Source organism: Hevea brasiliensis, chromosome 14 (assembly GCF_030052815.1).
Source record: "Hevea brasiliensis isolate MT/VB/25A 57/8 chromosome 14, ASM3005281v1, whole genome shotgun sequence".
NCBI classification, from domain to species: Eukaryota; Viridiplantae; Streptophyta; class Magnoliopsida; order Malpighiales; family Euphorbiaceae; genus Hevea; species Hevea brasiliensis.
Window position 1 is genome coordinate 6,210,971 of NC_079506.1, and position 21,565 is coordinate 6,232,535.

Sequence of the window (21,565 nt, forward strand, 5' to 3'; positions counted from 1 at the left end):
CATGTATTCTGTCTTCGTTCTACTTAACTTAAAGCCCTTTAACTCTAGAGTATTTCTCCAAAGCTCTAGCTTTCTATTGACTCCTTCTCGCGTCTAATTTATCAGAACAATATCATTTGCAAACATCATGCACCAATGAATACTCTCTTGTATATGTTTCGTCAATTCATCTAAAACTAATATAAAAAGGTAAGGGCTTATAGCTGATCATTGGTGTAATCCTATTGAGATCGGAAAATCTCGTGTCCCCTCCCACTGTGCGCACAATAGTAGTTGCTCCTTCATATATATCTTTCAACACTTGTATGTACCTAATAGATACCATTTTTTGTTCAAACACATTCCATAAGACATCTCTTGGAACACTATCATAAGCCTTCTCCAAATCAATAAAAACGATGTGTAGATCTTTCTTCACATCTCTATATTTCTCTATCAAACTTCTAATGATAAAGATCGCTTCCATAGTTGAATGACCAGGCATAAAGCCAAATTGATTGAGAGAGATAGAAGTATCATGACGTAGTCGATGCTCCACAATTCTCTCCCACAACTTCATAGTATGGCTCATGAGTTTAATTCCCGTATAGTTTGAGCAACTCTGTATGTCTCTCTTATTTTTAAAAATAGGTATATTAGCCCAATAAGTATTAAATTATTTATTGAAGGTTGTATTTCTGGAAGTTTGTTGGACTAAGCATTACTGAGCATTGTAGTGATTCTCTTTATAAAGTCAATTAATTGATTCTTTAGTTTTCAATTGCTCAGACAGGTTGAGCTTTAGAAGCTTCCAGTGGGGAATTTCTATAGTGTTGCTACCCATGTGGTAAGTATACATGCACTTGAAAGACAATTGTTTGTAAGTTTGAGTCTTGCCCTTGTTGCTTTGCTAATTTTGATTATTTCATTTTCGATGATGTTGCTTTTCCATGAATTTCTTTTTCTTTACATAAAATGTAGTTTTTAAAATGCCTCATTTACTAGCTTTTCAAAATTTTCATAAACACGTAGATAAGTTGAAACATGAAGAGTTAGTTGAGAATATGGAAAAATAGGAGCCTATGAATACTAAAATGTCAATTTGTGCGACACTTTCTTTGTATCATAGCTTTACTTAGGTTTTGTAAAAAAATAGTCAACCTAAGTAGTATTGGTGTAGAGTGTCATTTGTCATTCCACTCATAAGAGAGGGGTCATCTAATAGTTCAATTTTATTTTATTTTAGAAATGTATGTTTGTCAGGAAGGAATTATTGAACTCTCTTGTTACATGCGGTAGCTAGCACATAGCTACTATAATGAACAAAATTAAGGCTACATTTTTTTTCTTTTGGCTTATTACTTACTCTTGAGTTATGAGATGATTAATTTAGTTACATGATTAGGTTTCTGGAATTAATAAAAAAACTCTATTGATCTGTCCATTTAATATTATATATATATATATATACACTCCCCAATAGAATATAATGTATAATATCAAATTATACAAATAAGTTCAAGACTTCTTTGTCTTTATCCTTTCTTTGATAAATTTTAGAATTTTCCATTTATTTTCTTTTCTTCTTTAAATTATGCTCAGCCATAATTTTATTATTAGTTTTTCCTTATATTCATTTCATGACTTTATCATATTTCAAATGAATTTTTTTACTATTCTTTTCTTCTTCAAAATGAATGGAAAATCTAAGCTAGTATTGAGTCTTTTCTACGCTATAAGATTCAAGAAAATAAATTGTTAATATAGATATAATTAATCTATTCTACGTTGTCTTAAGGTTTGTAATAGGTAGGTACGAGAGGTCCTGCATTTAAGGGAATATAAAGCTTTTTTTTTTCTACCAAATAATATCCTTGTGGGCATTTAAAATCTTGTCTAGTATATGTGTTTGTGTGTGTGTGTATATATATATATATTTATATTTATATATTTATTTATTTATTTAAAGTCATTAGGTAGGTGAGACTGACCGACTTAAACCTCTACCCTGGTAGGTCAAGTGATATGTCTTTGCTGGCTGGATAAAATCAAGATAAACAATGAATAAGTTGTTACATCTAAGAATTACTTTTATTTTTTTTAACATATGTATTATAGGTTAATGTATGTGAAATCTCTCAATTCACTTTATGACCAGTACTCCAGTAGTGGCCCAGTAGTACAAGTATTACTGCTGATATACCTTTTGTTTTCTGCTTAGCTTTAGTTTCCTTGGAAACTGTTACAGATATAAGGAATAATTGTACACAGTCATATAATGATATTGCTATATCTGCCCATAGTTCAAGGGCATCCATTGGATATAAGCATGTATGATTAAAATGCCAAAAAGTGTTTGCTTCCAAGAGCATAGTGGATGGTCACCTAAAACTTTTCCAACAAGTCTTGCATGTAAAGATTAGCTGTCCACATTCAAGTTTGTAAAAAATTGCTAAACTATGGGAGTTGTGTATATTGAGTAATTATTTTAATTAGAATTAGTTATGTAATAGCAGTAGCATGTCTTGTAGGTGCATGTTGTCTTAACTCGTCAATATTGCCAATTTGTCCCTTAATAAATTTGGCATTTTTTTAATAAGAATAATAAGATAAGTATAATATAATATTTTTATAAAAGAAAAAATATAAATATAAATAATTAAAATATTCTATTTATATATGATCTGGATAGAGTAGAATAACTTTCCAGATAGTAACAAGTCCTTTTTGATTTTGAATGAACAAAGAAAACACCAACCGTCAATAGAGGAACAAGCTGCATTACTCATACCTGAGTCTCAAATCAAAAGAAATCAATGATTCATGCTGTATTTTGAATTGCTAAATAACTCATTCAAATGTTGAAAAAAATAAATAAATAAACAAATCTCACTGAGAGGAGAAAAATAAAATCATAATAATGAGGAGAAATAGGATCATAATAATGAGGAGAACTTCAAATCTATTTTTAAAAGACAAATCTGAAGAGAAAAATTCAGATCTACTTTAAATAGATACATATTTGATCCAAAACGATATAGATTTGAGCGATTGTTAAAAAAAAAATACTAACATAAAATAATAAAAGAAAAAGGAAATTGATATAGAGGTAGCCATAGCTGTCAAAAAGAAGAGATATGAAAGAGAAAAGAAAAAGGAAAAAGAAAAAGAGAGGAGAGGAGTTGATTTTAGTTTTTTTTGCTGATTACTTTTTTACGCATGGTATGTACACTCAATAATATTAACATTAAAAAAATTATAATTTAATCTTACAAAATAAAATAAATTTCTTAAAATCTCACATAAGATCCCTTTTCACAAGACTCCTAAATTGTTTTGTTATCTCATCAGTTTCTTTTTGAGTAGTTCCCTCAATTACAAGCGTTATAGTCTTTTAAAAGATCACATTAAAAATTGATTAACAGTAATCCTAAATAAATAGATAAATTTTTGTAGAAATATAAAGACAACACCCACAAAGAGAAAGATGGCAATTACATAGGGAAATCAACAATATCAGTAGCCACAAAGCAAGATGAATAAAATTGTAAAATTGAGTACTGACCTAGAGTTACATACGACACAATTCTTTTTTCATTTTCAAGGTTTTCGTATTTTGTTTCGATCTAAAATCAGATAAAAACAGAGAATTAAAAATTTAACGTGTAAATAAGATCGAATCAATGTACTGTTTATGTGATATTTAATAAATATTAAATTTATATTATATAAGTAATAATATTTTATGTATTAATATTAGAATATTAAATTTCTTTTACTAATATTAATATATTACGTTAATACAATATTTATATACTATTGAATAAATACTAAATTTATATTCTATAAATTTAATGCATGACGAGGGGTGAGTCAATGTGCTTGAGTTGTGTACGGATTCAGTGACAAGTGAGCTAATCCTTTGAGATTTCATATCAATTATAAATGTGTGTGTGGATAGGGATGGTAACGAATTGAATATTTGCCGGTGTTCAACCCAACCAAGTTTTAATAGGACGAATTTGGATAATATGTAATCGGGTTTGTGATGGGTTTAGATTTGAGAAATAATACCCATGTCAGAGTTGAGTTTTGTATGTTGTATATCTGTTATCCGAAGCTATTTATTATATAAATAAATAATAATTTTTATAATAATATTTATAAATTTTAATATATTATATTTTAAATAAATAGAGTTTAATGATTTATAGAATTATTAATTTTTTAAAATATAACTTATTAATAAAAAATATTTTTTATATAGATTAATAAATAAAATATGTAAAATTAAATGGTTCGAATTTTTTGAATAATAATAATCAAGTTTGAGACAGGTTCAGGTATTGAAATTATTAATTGGATTCAAGTTCAAGTAGGGTGATATTCATTCGTAGTATACTATTCATTGTCATCTCTATGTGTGAAGGACTTATATAATTTAGTGCATCTTGATAATGTTGTCATAGTTTTAATATGGAACGTGTCTTATCTCTAAGCCTGTTTGTGTAATTATCTCACAATTAAAAAAATATATTATGTAATCAATAATTTTTTGTAAGTTAATTAATATCAGTATATTATATTAATAAATATAATTTTTATAAATTAAATTTAGTATATTAGCTTGCAAAGTGAAATGTTTCATATAAGTATTAAGGCTGTAAGAAACGTTGACATTTTTTGGAAGGAGATATTAATGCTATATAAGATAACAATTCATTCTACTATATGCTTTTTTTAATTATTTTCTAAACCTTCCCTCACACATATATATAGTTAAAATTATTTTCGGATCAATTTTTCTCATTAAGATTAAGTTTTTTTTCTCATATTAACATCAGTTTATATGGTTCATTCGAAAGTATTATTTGTGTTCTCTAGTGAGTTGAGTTTATTAAATAAACAAGAAAAGTTTTTATTTTTATTAATTAGATTAATTTTATTAATTTTTTTATATTTATCACTAATATTAAAAATTTACATAAAAATTAAAAGTTATATTTGTCGATGATAATCAATCAACCAATCAACCATGCAGAGTGCCCATTTTCATCTTTTTTCTTTTTTAATAATTGAGAAATTATTTGCTTAAGATAAAATTTTGTTGGAAATTTCTGTGGGGCTTGTGTTCTTGACGAATGACATGATAATGGATGTGAATTCTGAATGATTTTGACTGGTCTTTCACTTTCTTCATTTATACAATGGCTCATCAAGAATGAAGAATCACTGGGTAACAGTGTTTACATCCCTGAAATTCTGATAAATTGGGAAGTGGTGAACAAATGCAAAGGTTGTCAAATCCACTGGCAGGTCATTCTTTTGTCTATCTCTCTCTCTCTCTTCTTTTTTTTTTTTATTTTGTATAATGGATATTTTTTTTTCTTTTGTATAAAAATGTTAAAATTTTATTTTCTTCTATATATTATCTTGCAATTTAAAAATCTAAAATTTAATAAAATTAAATATTTACAATGTTAAAAATATTTTAATATCATTAAATTAAAATTAATTAATTAATTCATTTTATTATTTTTATACATTAACGCGTGAAAGGAGACGAAGACTTTTGAACTCGGCTCACATAACCTTATCAATTAATTATTTCATGCTAAGAAGACCAAAACTCAATTTATTTGTCATATAGGAACAAAACAATAAATTTTATCTTAGTTGCATTGAAATCATCGTCGAGATTGTAATTAATAAGAAAATAATATTAAGAAATGTGAATTGAAACTGCCAAATTTTATATTTCTTTAAAAATGTTTAATGAAGATGGTAAGGGAAGCCTGGCCTATCAAGAAAATTAACATCTTGTGTTAACTAATAACTCTAAAGATTACTTTGATTTTTCTTTGCCATTGAAAACCTATGTTAATAACTACCAAATAAATGTTTCGAGTGTAGTAACACTTAATTTTTCAAGCAAAATTCATATGTCTTATGTATTTAAATTTAAGGAAAAAGAGATTCAGTTGATTATAAAAATCAATATCTCTATGCAATAATTTCAAGTCTGTAATGAGTACTCTAAAATCAATTATATCTTGTCAAGGTGTCTATCATACATTTAATTTTATAACTTTCTCCCTCGAGTAATTCAGAACGTATTGAATGTTTTTCCATGAATCCAAACACGTGGTACCCTACAAATGTATGGGGTCATAAATTTATTATTTTTATACTTTCACATGTGGACAGGAGACCAACGCTCAAAAACTGCAGACTTAAAATTAAAAAAAATAAATAAAATAACTCGATAGTTGACGGGGGAAGATTGTTTTAGGTTGGTGGTTCGCCGGCCAGGAAGATTTTTTTAATTTGCCACTGAATTGTTTTGATGTCTCAATCTGTTGTTTTTTGGTGGAGCTCTTAATTATACACAATATAATTGTCTGAGAGATTTCATTTATTTAATAAAATTAATTAATAATAATTATAAATTAATTGATATATTTTCAATAAAATATAAAATAATATTGATAAAAAGAAAGATAAACTGTATAATAAAATCAACTCTATAAAAGAAAAAAAAACTCCTCGAAAAGGAAAAACTAAAAGAACGAAAAGCAAATATATTTCTGAAAAAAAGAACTAAATTTGTTAAAAGTAAATAATAATTATTTCTTTATTTTTTGTCTTTTCATAAAAAAATATCCACATGCCAGCTTACATATATCAAGAAAAACCTCTACTACAATTATTTGCCTGTCATATTGGACTTATATGCAAGTAAACAGAAAACTTAACCCAACTCGATTAAGCTTTTATCTCAAAGATTTGGGGTCGATTATATGGATTCGTTTTCTCCACTCTAAACATTTCAAGTACCAATCCTGATCCTCTTCCTATCGTGGTCCTTCCTAATTGATCTCCTTTTATGATATCTTCTATTGTTTTCTATGTCTATCTTGTGTTTTGTTCCACCATCTGTTTTACTATTTGTCCTATGGACTAATTTCTTTACTCACACCCGTCCATGATGTGGGAACCCTTGCTCACTTAACACCACACCCGGGCGTCGGCATGGCGCGTCATTTTCGGTGAACGCCCAACACCCTTGCATATTTCTCACTACACCCGGGCTCCGATATAGCGCGTCGTGAGTAGAGGACGCTCTAACGTTTATATCATTTGAATCCATATCATAAGGTGTGACGAAATTTTTACGCAGGTTGTCACCTACCGCAACCCTCCTCCTTTATCCGGGCTTGGGACCGGCTAAGTGCAAGCTACTTAGGCGGAGTTATGCAAGTAAACAGAACATTTTAATTTAATTATGTTGTAGTCATCTCTAAAATGGCATATAATAAAATCTATATTGTATATAAATGTATGAAAAAGGAACATTAATTTTGCTAAAAATATCTTTCATTTTTTAAATTATTTGTAATTATATTTTTATTATTTAAATTAATTTTAATGTTTGTATAAATTTAAAATTTTTAATTTTAGAGTTCATATAGATTTAATATAAAATTTTATAAGAAGTAATTAATTAAAATAAAAAATTAATAAGTAAAAAAATAAAAATATAATTAATCTATAATCTATCAATGGGAAAAGAGAGACATTAATTTTGTCAATGATATCCTTCATTATTTATATTATTTAAAATTATATTTTTTATTATTTAAATTAATTTTATAGTTTATGTAAATTTAAAATTCTTGTCACGACCCAACCTATGGGCCGGACCGGCACTAGGACCTGGGCCAGCCTAAAGCCCCCGAGGTCCGTAGCAAGCCTAACTATTCCTTAACCCAACTCTAAGGCTCATTTGGCCCCAATTTCAAGAATTCAACCGGACAGAGTCCGGCCATAAAATGGACTTTTCAACGGGGAGTTTTTGACTCACCCGACCTGTAAACACAATATATAATCAATTGGGGAGCTTAGCTCACCCTCCACATACTCAAATGTCATAAAAATAATTGGAAGCTCAACTCCCTCATCCAGTCCATCAAACATACATAAAATAATAAGTTTACAGGTCCAGAATGACAATTTATATTATAGACCTAATTCAAATAAATATTTCTAGCACATACGGAAATTCTAAGATTTAACAGGTTTATACAAACATTAATAATCGACCTGTGAGGGAGAAAAGCAAGTTAACCACAATAAAATCCACCTGTAGCCTGAAAAATAATGAACAGGAGTGAGCGTTCGACTCAGAGAGTAAAATATCAATTTTAACCATAATCTCTATAACTATCTAAAGCTAATGCACCCTGTAGAGTGAAATGTAACATCAGTAATATTTTCATATCATAACAGCAAAAAGGTAATTTGGAGCACTCACACACCCGATAATGTCAAACAATACATGTATGGCTCTCTTAATCCAACCTGTGCCAACGAAGAACTCAGCTCGGACTTCCACTTAAATAACCAAATCGGGGTCCCAGCGAAGAACTCAAGCCGTGTCTACCCCGAAGGACCGGGTCCTAGCGAAGATCTCAAGCCGTGTCTACCCGTCCTATCCATAGTCAACACCACATCACACGCACGCCAACGCACGCACACTGCTCCAAATTACCACAACAACATCCATGGCACTTTAACAGTTGTGAATGCAACATAAAACATGCCTAGAGTTTAACTACATAGATACATACATATAAGTAATGCATGGGCATGCTTAAACATATAATAATATTGAAATTACAATTAAAATTAATATTTTACTCACAGACTTGACAGCAATCACTGTGGCGACTGGGCGGAGGAAGAAGGCTGTCCCGGCTTACCTGACAATTTTATTACAATCATTTAATAAATTTGACTCAATATAAACTAAAAAAAGACCAAATACGTCCTAAGTCGTGCCAAAAATCTGGCAGAGTCTCCCCTATACCTAGGACCTACCCAACCTGCAAAAGGGCTCAAAACGCACTTTATATCCACAAATCATACACGCACAACTCAATCACATCACACAGCCCCCCCTGGGCCCATCCAAATAGTCATCAATCACAATATGTAAATTTACAGTTTAGTCCTTATAATTGATCCTTTTTGCAAAAACTACCCAAATAAGCTCTAAAAATTCTAAAACTTTGCCTCGCGGTCCTTAGCAATATTACTAGGCTAATGCAAAAAGAATCATAATTTTCTGAGCTAACACGAATATTTTATGGATTTTTAATCCCATTTAAGCACTAGAAAATTACGAAAAAGCAAGGTTTGGGCTTACCTTTGCCGATTCCGACTTCGGGGACGCGCTCGGGACGTCTGACAATAGTAGGATAGCCAAAATCTCGATCCAATTCGGAGACTTTTTTGGTAGCTAGTCTGTCTGGCCGGAAATTCACAGACCCGGACAATTGTCGAATTTCCGTGAATTGAAGATACCTACACGAAGCCCACAACACGGGGGTTAGTACATAAATTTTTACAAAATTTTCTAAGCTCATTTAATGCTTGGAAAAATACTACGAAGTTCCGTGGGACCCACCAAAAAATGGTGTCGAAAAATTTTGAAATTTATATTACCGCGAAGCTCTAGACGAGTGGAGCGCTCTGGTACTCTCGGTTTTCTCGTGGGGTTCACGGTTTGCGAGAAATCTAGCCCAAAATTCAAAATGGGCTAAAACTTTCCGGACAAAAATTGGACAAACCGCTCGATGAATTTTGGTGTTCTTGGTGTCTATGGAAAGCTCTCGAGGTGTAGATGGGTTTAGACACAAGACCCGGCCCAATTGGTGGCTGAATCGGCCAGGAAGATGAAGCGGCGCGCTGCACGTCGCATCCTTCGCATGACGTTTCCGGCGCAGGTGAGGTCGCCCGCGAAATGGGGTGGTCAGAGCGCCGGCCGGGTCGTGGCTGGGAAGGAGAGGGAAGGTGAGAGAAGAGAGAAAACGGGAGAGAGAGAGAAGGAGGAGAACGCGCGCGGGAAGAGGAGAAGGAGCAGGCCCGATTCAGCCGGCCCGATTCGGTCTGGTTCGAGTCGGTGGGTTCGATTCAGGATACAAAATTTTAAATTTTTTACTCTACTTTGGGACCGAAAACGAAGTCTAAAAATTCCGAAAAAAATTTTAGAAAACTCAGAAAAATTTGTAGACCCCAAATATATTTTTAGTTTTGCCATGTGGTCTTTAAATTAATTTTTAAAAATCATCAGAGTTTTTATTTTCGGAAAATCGAACCCAATTTCTAAAATCCGAAAAATCTCAAATAATTTCCTACAATTTAAATAAAACAAAATATTAATATTTATCCATAAAATGATAAAATTTAAAAATTAGGGGTGTTACAATTCTTACTTCTACTTATTTTGCATTGTAACAATGAATGACTTAGTTATTAAAAATTTATATATTTTAAATAAAATAAGAAAATTCTAAAATTAAAATAAAAAATAACAGATTCAAATTTTATAACATAATTCTATTATAATTTGAAAGTAATATAAATATATTCTAAAATATTAAATTAAAGAAAAGGCTAAAAGTTTTGATAAACAGATAATTTTTTTTTCTTGAAATAGAAAAAAAAATTATTGTTTTTTATAAATATTAAATATTTAAAAATTTCTATTTGAATGGAAGTCTACGTCTAAAATAAATTTCCTAAAAAAGTCTACAATAAATTAGAAAAAAGAGTTAGAAAACAATATGAAATATTAACCATTTTTTCATTTATCTTTTTTTTAACAAAATATTAAGCATTTTAAAGAATAGTTTAGGATACATTTTAATGAAAATTAATTTTTTATCTTTTAAATGATAAAATATTAAATCATATGATATAAAATTAATTTTTTGTATTTATTAAAAAATTATTGTTCCATTAAAATATTAATTATATAATTTGTAAATATAATTATAATAATTATTCCCACTTAACGTAATAATGGGCTAGTTAATATTGTTGGTCCTAATGACAAGTAGCCCCACTGCGAGTCCGTTTTATAAAATATTGAGCATTGCTTGCCATCATCTTCACAACAACATTCCATACTTTTGCACTCAAAACCACCGAACCAAAAAACCAAAAATGGCAGATGGAATTCTCTTTGATATTGCTGGGGAGATCATTAATAAGATGGGTTCTCGAGCCCTTGACGAGATTGGATTCTGGTGGGGTGTCAAAGATGAGCTTAGGAAACTTGAGGCCACAGTTTCTAGTATCCATGATGTGCTTCTGGATGCTGAGGAGCAGCAAAAACAAAACCATCAAGTGAAAGGCTGGCTTGAGAAGCTACAAGAAGTTGTTTATGATGCTGATGACTTGCTAGATGACTTCGCCACTGAAGCTCTCTGGCGCCAAGTGATGACTGGAAATAGAATGGCAAAGGAGGTAAGCCTTTTCTTTTCGTCTTTGAATCGGCTTGTTTATGGTTTTAACACGTGTCATAAAATTAAGGTAATTAGGAAGAGATTGCATGAGATAGTTGCTGATAAACAATCATTCAAATTAAAGGTTCACAAGAAGGAGAGGGCTTATACAACTAAGGTTAGGGATGTTACACTCATTTCATATAGGCATTTTAGGATAGTTTTGTATCAATTTTGCCCTTATATTTTAGTATATTTTATGTTTTTAGCTTTATTTTAACTTATTTGTTAACTTTAGATACTTTATATTTGATTTTTGTAATTTTGTTATTTTTTATAGGATTTTGTGGCAAATCGAAGATCAATGAGTGCATTAGGAAGTGATTTGAAGAAATTTGGAATTCTTTAAGCATGAAGGAAAGTTGAAGAAATCAAGCTTTAAAAGAGCAAGTTAGCCGAAATTTGCTTAAGACTTTGCTTATTATGTTGCTTAGAGTATGTCATATAAGCTTAACCTTAAGCCTGTTCAAGCTGAAATTCAAGCACGGCTTAAATCTTACATATTCAAGCTTTTGCTCCACAACCTGCCGATAATTGCTTAAGATCCTGCTTAGGGTAAAGCGACAGTGCTTAAAATGCAGCACAAGTCAAGCTGGAAGTCAAGTATGAGCAGAAAAGTCCATTTTACTCCAAACCTGCCGAGATTTGCTGAAGGTCTGCTTAACTTTAAGCAGACAATGCAACTAGAGGCTGAAATTTACTGAAGAAGTCGCTAGGTTAAGCCGCACCCTGCTGCATCGCCGTAACGTGAATAATGCTGCTGACTTGGATAATTTTATACCTCATTTCCTATCCACTCCTTGGCTCCTATTTACTTTTAGGACAACTTTTTGGGACCATATAAATTTATCATTTCCTAGTTTTTGCCACAAGAGAAAAGGGGAGAAACAAACAAAGGAAAGAAAATATACGTAGAGAGAGGAGACGCCATTTTCTGTGGAGGAGCTGCTGCAACCATCTTTTGGAGATCCAAAAACCAGAGTTTTGGGTTCTTCTACCTGGGTTTTTCTATTTTAGTCCTCTTATCATGTTTTTTTTTTACTTTTCCATCAATCTTTCTTGTAAATACTATTATGAGTGAGTAAACTTTTTGGATTTCAGAGTTGGAAAATATGTTTTAGATTAATTTGTGGATTTGGACTGGGTATTTCCTTATTTTACATAAATACGAGTTTGGATTCCTTTCTTGTGTGCTTGATTTACTTACCTAATGTTGGTACCCATTGGGTATTGTGTTAATCTTTGATTGAAGGACCGAACGGTGAAAGTCATTGATAGATAATCAAGGATTGGAACTTAAAATCACCTAGATTTAAAAATAAACTAGGATTTTAAGAGGAATTAATTATTGGTTATAAAACTTAATGGGTTTTAAAGTAATCAAATAACATACGAAAGTAGGTTCGGTTATTTTAGAACATACTTTGGTTTACTTGAAAAAGATATCAAAGGAATTTAGAATCAATTTCCTTCAAACTCTATTTTTCTCTTAAAATTGGAATGCCAAAGACAAATCCCAATTAATTTATGCATAAACCCCCAACTCTGGAATCACTTCTAACATAATTAGACTTTTATTTAAATTACCCATTATTAATTTAGTTTAATTGCAAACTAGATTTAGAATTTATTTGTTTGCTCTTTACCCATTCCTATTAGATTAATCAATTTACCTTGCTTATTTATATTTACCATTTATTCATCAATCATTAGCCCAAATAATCGATTCATTCATAGTTTGGTACTCAAACCGCAAATTCTCGTGAGAATGATACTTGACTCATCACTTATTACTTGAGACGACCCATATACTTGCAGATTCGTCCCATCAAGGGATCAAACTGAGTCCTCTGTGCCTGAAGTAGTTGTGGGGAGAGAAGGTGACAAAAGGGCAATCACAGAACTTCTATTAGCATCCAACAATGAAGAGAATGTTTCAATTCTCTTAATTGTTGGAATTGGGGGATTAGGGAAGACCACAATTGCTCAACTCATCTTCAATGATGAGCAGATTAAGAATTATTTTGAGTTAACAATATGGGTGTGTATTTCAGATCCTTTTGATGTGAAAATGATTGTTAGAAAAATCTTGGAGTCTACAACACGTACAAAGTCAGAAGATCTTGATCTAGAGCCATTGAAATCTCAATTAGGAAATATTGTGAATGGGAAAAGGTATCTATTAGTGCTGGATGATGTGTGGAATGAGCATCGTGAAAAATGGGATAATCTAAAGAAATTATTAGTGGGTGGTTTTTGTGGAAGTAAGATATTAGTAACTACTCGCTCTGAAAGAGTAGCACAGATATCTAGCTCATTAGAACCATATGTTTTGGGAGGCTTATCTCTAAATGAATCTTTGTCTTTGTTCCTTCGAGTAGCACTTGAGGGACAAGAACCAAACGATTCGAGGACAAAAAAAATTGCTGAGGAGGTTGTGAAGAAATGTGTTGGAGTTCCCCTTGCAATAAAGACAATTGCAAGTCTTTTATACTTCAGAGATCCAGAAAGAGATTGGCTGCCTTTTCTAAAAAATGATATTTCGAAAATAGCTCAAAATGAAAATCATATTTTAAATACACTTAAATTGAGCTATAATTATTTCCCATCACATTTGAAACACTGTTTTGTACACTGTGCATTGTTTCCCAAAGATCATAAAATTGATGTGAAAACATTGATTCTTCTTTGGGTTGCCCAATGGTTAATTAAGTCATCAAGTTCGACAGATTCTCTTGAAGATATTGGGCTTAAATACTTCAAGGAATTATGTTGGAGGTCATTTTTTCAAGAAGTGAAAATGGATGGTTTTGGGAACATCAAAAGTTGCAAAATGCATGATTTGATGCATGACCTTGCAACTTCAATTGCTCGAATAGGCATTGGCATATTAAATCCCGTTGCATTGGGTAATGCAAAGAAACTGAGGACATTTATTTTGCCACGTAAAAGATTTTTTTCGGAAACATCACATGAGATGTCAATTCATGAAGTTAATTTTTTAAACTTTAAGAAGTTAATTTTTTCAGATTCTAGAATTGAAAAAGTGCCTAATTCCATAAAAAGCTTAAAACATCTAGGATATCTTGATGTTTCTGGCAATAATGGAATTAGGACACTTCCAAATTCTATTACCGACTTGCAGAATTTGCAAGCGCTAAACGAGTCATGTTGTAAGAATCTGAAGGAACTGCCTAAAGATATTAAAAAACTGATCAATCTTAGGCATCTTGATGTTTCTCATAATGATGAAATTAGGACACTTCCAAATTCTGTTGCGGACCTGCAGAATTTGCAAGAGCTAAATGTCTCAAGGTGTGAGAATCTGAAGGAACTGCCTAAAGATATTAGAAAACTGATTAATCTTAGGCATTTGCATTGTGATGATTGTTGGTCTTTGACCCATATGCCACGTGGGCTGGGGCAATTGACTTCACTTCGAACGTTGACATGGTTTGTAGTGGCAAAAGATAATTCAGTCGCAATGAATGTTGGAGGATTAAATGAATTGAAGAGCCTCAACAATTTGGGAGGAAGTCTTGTGATTAGAAATTTGGGATATGTGGAAAATGGGATAATAAATCCTAATTTGAAAAACAAGTCGCTTCTTCAATCATTGATTTTATATTCGAATCGGTATCTAGATGATGATGCAAATGTTGATAAGGAAGAAACGGCATTCCAAAATCTCCAACCCCATCCTAATCTCAAAGAGTTAGTAGTGGAAGAGTACAGAGGAAAGAGGTTTCCAAGTTGGATTTCTTCCCTCACAAATCTTGTCAATAATGAGTTGTTGGGTTGCAGTTGTCAGCATCTCCCACCACTGCATCAAATCCGTTCTCTTCAAAAATTAGAGATTTTGCCATTTTATGATTTAGAATACATAGAAATTGAGGGACAAGAAACTAAATTCTTTCCATTCTAAAATATCTCAATCTCTATTTATGTCGTAAGCTGAAAGGATAGCGGAAGCCATGATGATGATAATAGTGACAAGTCAACAATCATATTAGAGCTACTCCAATTTCCTTGTCTTTCTAAATTCAATTGTAGTTTTTGCCCTAATTTGAGTTGGATCCCTCAGTTTCCATCTATGGATGAAAGTTTACAATTGGAGAATGTAAGCTTGCAACTTGTGCAGCAAATAATCACAACATCAGCTTCTTCTTCTTCTTCTTCTTCCTCAATCGTTCCTCCTCTCCCTGAATTGAAGCGGCTCGTTATATTGGACATTGAGGATCTTAAATTTCTACCTCGAGATGGAATGCAAAATCTCACTTCTCTTCAACAATTAGAGATTCTGGAGTGCCTAAGATTAACATCTCTGCCTCAAGAGATGCGTTCCCTCACCTCTTTACGACAATTGATAATTAGAAAATGTCCCCTGCTGAGCGAAAGATGTGCAAATAAAAGAGGGTGAGGATTGGCCTTCTATTTCTCACATCCCAAATATTGAAGTTGATTACAAGAGAATTCAATGGGAGGGCTGCTATCTACTATAGGACGAAGAAGAATCTTCTACCACATCTGTAAGTTGTGCTTTTATCTTCAATTGGCAACTTCTTTTTAATTTTTTATCTGAAATTTGACACTCTGATTCTTTACGCAATACGCACAGGAAAATTGAAATGATAAGGAAGATTAATTGCTGCCAGATGATTCATGCAAAGGTATTTCTCCTTGAAAAACGTGCATGAAGTTCTGGAGAGGAACTTCTAACTCACTGATTCTGTGTCTGTCTGCTGTGGACGGTAGTAAAAACACAAGCAATACAATTAAGTTGTAGGTACCAATTTCACTTGTTGACATTTCTGAAAATTCTAATTGATAAATTGATATCTGGCACTAATGCTAAGGGCACTTGGAAGATAGTTTCTTGATTCGATCATCTGATTTTTTTTTTCTTTTCAATATTTATTCTCTCTATTTTCTTCATGTAGAAGGAATGCTGGTTATAGAACAAGACAAGATATGGGAAGCTTTAGAGCTGCAATTACATCTTCGCTGCTATTCCAAATATGTTAGAAGTAGAAAATATTCAATGGTATGGCATATTTCTTTGTATTCTGTTTCTTGTCCTTTCCAACATTTTCCAGTACATGAATAAGTCGAACAATAAACTGATTTTCATACCATTTCATTATTATTTGAATTTTAGAATCTCGGTAGGAGTGTTTTGATGCATGACCTTGCAACTTTGGTTTCTGGGATACGCATTGGCAGGAGGTTCCCTGGTTAACTTTCTTCCCTCGCAAATCTTCAACAGTTAACCATTTTGGGAATAGAGTCTCTGCCTTGACAGATCTGTTCTCTCACCTCTTTACGAGAAATTTGAAATTAATGATTGTCCCCTGTTGAAGGAAAGACGTGGAATAAAAAGGGTGAGGGTTGGCCTCTCATTTCTCACATCCCAATTATTAAAGTTGATAGGAAAAGAATTCAATGAGAGAGCCCCTATCTAAAATAAGGCGAAGAAAAATCTTCTACTGCTTCTGAAAGTTGGTGCGTTTCTCTTCAATCGGAAAATCTTATTTAATTTCTTTTTGTCTGAAATTTTACACTCTTATTTTCTACGCACAGGAAATGATATTACAAGTTATGAAGATTAAATGCCTAATAATTTAGCCACCACATTCCTTAGCAAATCAGCAAAACTAAAATTTACTCTGTAAGATTTTATTTATTTATTTATTTGTTCATTATTTGACTTCAATCAACCAATCAACTATGCAGAGTACTCATTTTCGTTTTTATTTTTAATAATTGAGACTTTATTTGCTTTATGATGAAATTTTCAGGAAATTTTTGTGTTCTTGTGTTCTTGATAATTGACATGATAATGGATGAGAAACCAACACAAGATGTCCTGGAAGGAATTTTTGTGATTGGCTTGACATAATATGCATTGGAAGATCATATTCCACAGAAGAATTTTCACACATCCAATTACAACTTTGGCGTTTGCTGCCAGATGATCCAGGCCAAGATAATTTTGCTTCTTAAAAAACGAGTTTAAGTTCTGGTGAAGAACTTCTGAGTCATTGATTCTGCGTGCGGTGGACAGCTGTAAAAACATATTGTATGGACTCTACTTCAATTCCGTCTTCAAAACAAGTAATACAGTGAGTTGTAAATACCCATCTCACTTGTTGACAATTATTGGTATCTGGCACTAGTGCTAAGGACACTTGGAAGGTAGTTTCTTGATTTGTATCATCTCTTTTTTTTTTAATATTTATTCTCTCCATTTTCTTTCATGTAGAAGGACGTTGGTTATACAACAAAACAGGATATGAGGAGCTCCCGAGCTGCAACTGCAACCTCTCTGCTAGTCTAAATATGTTAGAAGTAGCAGTATTTAGTGTTTATGCCATATTTCTTGTGTTCTGTTTTTGTCCTTTTCAGCATTTTCCTATACATGAATAAGTTGAACAATAGACTGATCTTCATACCCTTTCATTATTATTTGAATTTTAGGATTTGATGGTATAGAATCTCCGCTGAGGCCAGGATATGAACTCTCTCTAGGAGTGTTTTACTGTTTTTATTATGAATAAGGTGGTGATCCTTCTCTTAAATTTTGTAAATTATTAATTTTTATCTCTACTTAGATGAGAAAATTTTAAAAATTTTCAGTAGCTAATTCTATGTGGGCAGGGCATGGAATGATGAGAGATAAAGTTTTAGCTGCTCAACAATTTTTCCACTCTATTTCTTCTGAAATGGGTAGTACATTACATTGAGTAAGTATCTTTTTGTCATATTCTTTTCAATCAACCAATCAACTATGCAGAGTACCTATCTTCATTTTTTTTTTTAATAATTGAGAATTTATTTGCTTAAGGAAAAATTTTGTTGGAAATTTCTGCGTGCCTTGTGTTCTTGACAAATGACATGATAATGGATATGAATTCTGAATGATTTTGACTGGTCTTTCAGTTTCTTCATTTATACAATGGCTCATCAAGAATAAAGAGTCACAGGGTTACGGTGTTTACATCCCTGAAATTCTGATAAGTTGGAAAGTGGTGAACAAATGCAAAGGGTGTCAAATCCATTGGCAGCTCATTATTTTGTCTATCTCTCTCTCTCTCTATCTCTCTCTCTCTCTCTTTTGTGGGTTATGTAATTTCTACGTTTATGTTCTTTTCATGGATATAAATGATTAATTTTGATTCCATCTGCAGAAGTTATTAGGGACTATCAGAAACCAAAACAAGATGTTGTGGCAGCAATTACTTGCAACCCTACTTCTTTTGATGTGCAAAAAGCTGTAACAAATTGGTGGTATGTCATGTTCTTAAATTTATGTTTCTTTGGTTTTCCTTCATGTGTGATCTTTTCATACACATAAGCTACTTAAATTTCTCATACAAACCCAGTTTATTTGATTCAGGAAATCAAGAAGTAAGCATGGGTCCCAAAGAAGTGACCATTTAATGTACTCCTGGATTTTTATTTCTATGTTTGGCTCGTAATATCTAATCTAGACTCTAGATACAATGCAACATCTTACCTCCCTTGAAAATTGAGAAGGTGGCGGTTTTGTGTCGAGTTATGCTATTGAATGATGAAGAAGGCTAGACTATGGAGATATGCAGCGATATGTTACTTTCCAACATGATTGAATGCTTTTGGCCCATTGCGAGATAAATGAACTTCACTTATCAGAAAAAAGTTAGGCATCTTATGATCCTCCCTTCATATTCAACAGAGTTTAGATGGTAGATTTTTGAAGTTATGTATAATCTGTATGTTTGTAATTGTAAAGTTTTTTAGTTTTGAAGTTTGTAATCGAGAGAAGCTACTACGGTGGCCCATTCTCTTACTAGGTAGCCATTGGGATGGAGCCCCCGGGCTCCTTGTAGTCTGTTCTTTTGGATGTTCACTTCCAAGCTTTTTTTACTTTAACATTTTAGATTCTGAGTTGGGTATGAAGGATAGATCTATTGGCCTTGAGTTTAGCTGGATCTAATTTGTTAAAATTTTCTAATTATATTAATAAAATTAAAATTAAAAAAGTTCATAATTGAGAGAAATGCGTCTCCAATTCATTTGGTTTTATTTTGATATTGTCGTTTCTGTATGTACTTTTAATTAATGGCTTTCAACTTAGGCGACTTAACTCATTATTATGCTTTTTAATTTATCATATTCTTTGCTTAATTATGATTATAAGCCTTGAACTTTTAGGTTTTTAAGGGTATATTATAAGCATATTAGCAATTATGATTTGTTATTTTAATGGGCTGAAATATTTATTTAATTATGAGATTGAACAATGAAATGAACCAAAATAAGTTTATGAAGAACAATTGAATTTATATATTAAAAAAGAGAAAATTTAGACTAGGATAAGAGCAACATTAATCCAGTTAGGGAGGCAGCATTAGTACACATAAATATAATTATAATATAGTCTTAGGAATTTTTTTTTTTTTTAGCTTCGGGGCAAGTGTTCCTGTTAGTGCTCTTGATTCTGCCATTGTTTGGAGCATGAAACACTTATGGAAGACCTAATATTAATTGAGGAGATTCTAATATCTTTTAAAGAAAATAAATCAGGCCTAACTCACCCACAAAAATTAATTCAAAAAGAAAGGACTGCTCAAAGTTTTATAGAATACATATTATTTTTATTCCAAATCAATATGGCATATTAACGATTTAAATTTGTGGCTTCACAATTCTAAAAATAATTTTTAGTCTTCATTATTATAAACGTTATTGGAAGAAAGTAACATTATTAACATTTTTCATTTGGAGATGATGAATTTTAGAGAAAACATAACTGCATGTATATTTTTTATGTGAGCACAAGTTGTAATTAATTTGTTGTGCAGTTAGCTAGTCATAAAATTACTAATAAATTTTACTATTTATATTATCACAATACGTCATTATAAATAAAAACCTAAATGATTAAAAAACAAGTGTAAAATTTTTACTCGCGCAATTATATTTTTTTATCAAAATTTTTATTTATTTTTTATGAAATTTAACAATTTATTAATAAAAATTAAGTATAAAATATTCTTTTCACTAAAGCAAAAAAAAATATATATATAGACAATTAAAATTATTTTGAATGATTAAAGAAACCTTTATGACCTACAAGAGCAACGGAGGGATAAGTCGTGTTATCATATTCTATTGATAAAAAATTATTATTCATGCTAGAATATTTAAAGTTTCCTACAATAAAGAGAAAGGGCAGAGAAAAAGAGGATTCTATTTATTTTTATCAAGTTAATTCTCAAATTCTAATGCTCGTTTCAAATATAATATATAAATTTAAACATTATATAAATCTATAAATGCTTGTATATAAAATCCAAAAATCTTTGATGATATATGTAAATTGAAATTACATAATTACATAATCTTCTAATTTTTGTGACTTTAATTTCTGATTTAAATTTAAATTTAATTGTAAATTTATCAAAATTTGTTAAAAAAGAAATAAAATACAATTTTCTTTTTTTATTCAGTTGGCAATAAAATATTATTTTCTGTGGTCATATAATTAAGGAAAGAAAGCTAATTAGATGGGTTATCTCAAGCATACAGATATATCAACCAGACAATATTTTTTAATATTATTATTGCTTTATAAGAAAATCAGGATTTATTAAATTCCTTTTAAAAAGTATGTAAAATTTAATAATAAAAAATTAAATTCAAATGGTACATTAAGTTGAGTATAAATTTCCGAGTTTAGTAGGAATCAACTTTTTTTTTTTTTTTCTGTTATATGAAGTTTTTATTTGTATTAAAATTTCAAGTTCAACCTCACCAATTAAGTGGTGTTGAGATTATCATTAAACTTTAGTATCGATTTTTTTAAATTAGTACTCGTGGTTTAATTTTTTTATATATAATTTTTTATTAATTTTTTAAACATATGATTATCATAATATGATGAAAGTTATATTTAATTATTTAAATTAAAATTTCATTTTATTATTATTTTAATTAATAATATAATTAATAATATAGATAAAAAAATTATTAATGTAAAATTATTATATTTTTATTAATTTGTGTTATATATAATAATAACATAATTATAAACTTAAATGTAATTTAACAAAATATATATAATAATAAGTTTTTTTTTTGAAATATAAATAGGTAAAGATGTTTAAAAATTAAAATCAATTAATAAAAAATATAAGTCAACTTATTGAATTAAATTTGTTCAAATTTTGTTATTTTATTTTTTCACAAAACAA

General features: G+C 30.8%; 1 long non-coding RNA gene and 1 pseudogene across 2 annotated transcripts; both read left to right on the forward strand.

The window, feature by feature from the left end:
* Positions 1-10,966: 10,966 nt before the first annotated feature.
* Positions 10,967-15,957, forward strand: LOC131172543 (putative disease resistance protein RGA3; annotated as a pseudogene).
* Positions 15,958-17,181: 1,224 nt separating this feature from the next.
* Positions 17,182-19,295, forward strand: LOC110672385 (uncharacterized). 2 transcript variants are annotated; one of them, XR_009143429.1, is made up of 4 exons: positions 17,182-18,073; positions 18,270-18,405; positions 18,518-18,617; positions 18,727-19,295. It is a non-coding gene; the product is annotated as an uncharacterized LOC110672385 (long non-coding RNA). The 2 variants fall into 2 exon arrangements; XR_009143428.1 differs by lacking the exon at positions 17,182-18,073 and having other exon boundaries at positions 18,148-18,405.
* The last annotated feature ends 2,270 nt before the right edge of the window (positions 19,296-21,565 follow it).